General features: G+C 35.4%; 1 long non-coding RNA gene across 3 annotated transcripts; it reads right to left on the bottom strand.

The window, feature by feature from the left end:
• Positions 1-740: 740 nt before the first annotated feature.
• On the bottom strand, positions 741-2,466 carry LOC111877679 (uncharacterized). Of its 3 annotated transcripts, none has more exons than XR_008230612.1 (4): positions 1,827-2,466; positions 1,593-1,668; positions 1,145-1,441; positions 741-1,013 (listed from the first exon to the last, which is right to left on the bottom strand). It is a non-coding gene; the product is annotated as an uncharacterized LOC111877679 (long non-coding RNA). The 3 variants fall into 3 exon arrangements; XR_008230611.1 differs by having other exon boundaries at positions 741-1,010; XR_008230610.1 differs by lacking the exon at positions 741-1,013 and having other exon boundaries at positions 1,098-1,441; positions 1,827-2,464.
• Between the last annotated feature and the right edge of the window lie 215 nt (positions 2,467-2,681).

Here is a 2,681-nt window from a genome sequence, read left to right as displayed (position 1 = left end):
TCTCATCTTATCTTACCTACCTCAACATTTTTCTCTATTTAAATAATAGTATTTTTAAGTAAAACAGGGATCAAGTGCGTAACAAAAACAAACGGTAGGGACCAAGTGTGTAACAAAAACAAACAATAGGGACCTTCCGAGTTAAAAAAATAAGTTAGGGACCAAACACGCAAATTACCTCAAACAATAGGGACCATTCATGTAATTTACTCTTATTTTAAGTACTTGGAACTTTGAAGGAAAACGTAGAACCGGTACGTTGAAGAAAAGATGAAGGACGCTTCTATAATGAAGTGAAAACAGCAAAGAGAAAAGACATGTGATGACGACGTGTGATTGTAAACAGGTAAAGGAAGTAGTAAAAGTTGTAAAACAACGTAGAGGCCCCCTCCCTTCCACCAACTTCCTTTTTAAATCGCCACGTGTTATCTCTTTAACTTATTAATTTCCATTACTCTAACACTCAAATACATTTAAAATAAAATATAGTAATAACTTTAACATAATATTAATGATAACGGAACCGTTACATAATCAAGTTGCCATACAAATGGGAATTGGAGGAATTTAAAGAATTAGGAAGTAGGATAAAATAAGGTAAAGCTAAACTGCCACTTACAGATTAGTATATAATCATAAAATTAATTTTAGGTGTATTAATCACCCAATCTTGAAACGCAATTAAAGTAAAAAGAGGAATTTGAAGAATTGGTAAGTTTAATCTTTTTCAAAATGTTGACCAAAAAATCACCAGAAGATGTTTCAAGTGCTGATATATTGATATTACATTGAAACTTCGTACGATTTTCAGGGCAAAAAGGAGAAACAAAAACTTAGAGAAAACATAGATATAGATAGAGCACCTGAGTTGGGCTGAATCAGATGAATTCAATAAGCATGGACCTTTAAGAACTATGAGAATGTTGACAATTCCAAGAAAAAAAACATCTCTTTAAGTTTGATGGAGAATTTATAGTATGGACTGATTCCCATTCTCTAAATAACTGTAACTGCTTGAAATTGTGAATAGAAAAGGTCAGGTTAAGCAAGCAGATGAAGAGGAACCTCGGATGGATGAACATTAATTATATCAAAGATTCAAAGAACAAATTAATATCTATATGATAGGATATGAGTAACTTACATCAAGGGCATCTGAGACCAGATGTTTTGTCAAGTTTCAGACAATATTTTACATATTTTGCTTTGTCACATAAATGAGGTATGAGAAAGAAAACCCCTAACATATAAAATTGAGAGACAAAAAGATAAACAGTTCAAACTTCTTACACAAAGGAAGAAATACTGAGACAGAGAATGTTTTCAATCAATTGGAATATTAGAGATTCGAATTCAGGCCTACGACCACATGTATCCATAACTCACGGCTCCCAGAGTAGCAATTGGAACCACCAAAGACGTGACATTACCTGCATTAACTCTGCAATTGAAGAAACTCAAATTGAGTTTTGAGTTTTGTTAACAAAAGAAACATATATATATATATATATATATATATATATATATATATATATATATATATATATATATATATATATATATATATATATATATATATATATAATGCATACCACTTGAAGCATTGTTCAGAATAGTGATTTTCCTTGATGAATCCAACTGTCTAACCTCCATTGCTAATCGACGAAACTGCAAACTTTTGTTAGTTATATGAGCATCTGCCTTGATTATTGCAGCCTTATTGTTATAACAGACAAATCAATTTGAAATTCGAAATAGGTGTGGGGAAGAAAGTCGAAGTCGTATACTAAAACAGCTGAATACATAGAACACCAAGTAGATTGTACCTAAATCAATAGTTCGTCTCCTTGAACGGACTTTGGTAGCCATCTCCCAAACACCCCCAAATCGGAATCAATAGATGCTCTGGACTCCTTCAACCGACCTACCTTGCAGCGCCTCACCGTCGGCAACCCATCAGTCATTTAGGGTGTCATTTTTGGGAGAGAGAGCAGCGGAGTCGATGAGCAATTAGAGCGAAGCAGTGGCGGAGAGAAACGACAACAATAATATAAGACTCGGGCAACGCGATGGTGTGTCCGGTGCGACGGTGGGAAACATTTGATACGTCGTCGGAGGTGGGAGGTTTTCGTTAGGGCTATCTTTTTGTGGAAAGATATGTTTGCTTCAAATCATCAACGGAAAAGTCAGAAAGGAACCGAAAGCCCATGGAAAGGCCGGCACTTCCGACGACGACCAATCTGAACGACAGAAAACGACGCCGCACCGGCGTCACGGCTTCCTCTTGGAGGAAGCGGACATGATATATATACACGACAACACAACAGAAGTAAAGACAGCAATCGAAGCACAGAACATGAAAAATAATAAGAAGGCAGTACAAATCTTACCTTACAGAGAGAAAGAGGAACGACGATCAAAGAGATCTTTCGGCAGAAAGAAACACATAGGGAGATGAAATAAGACGAGCAAAGAAAGAGAAACATCGATAAATTGACACGTCCGTTCTACAAAAGCAACAAACAAACAACCATAAGCCACGTTGACAACACTATGAAATATTTACAAATGACCCCCTGAAAATGAAACACATGGGCGACATAATAGATAAAGGGACCAAACTTGGACAAATTTCAACAGTTTACTGTTGAAATTTTTCACAATCTTAATATATATATATT

The sequence above is a fragment of the Lactuca sativa genome, chromosome 3, assembly GCF_002870075.4.
Source record: "Lactuca sativa cultivar Salinas chromosome 3, Lsat_Salinas_v11, whole genome shotgun sequence".
Lineage (NCBI taxonomy): Eukaryota > Viridiplantae > Streptophyta > Magnoliopsida > Asterales > Asteraceae > Lactuca > Lactuca sativa.
Note: the sequence above shows the minus strand (reverse complement) of the source record. Positions and strands in the feature narration are given on the sequence as shown.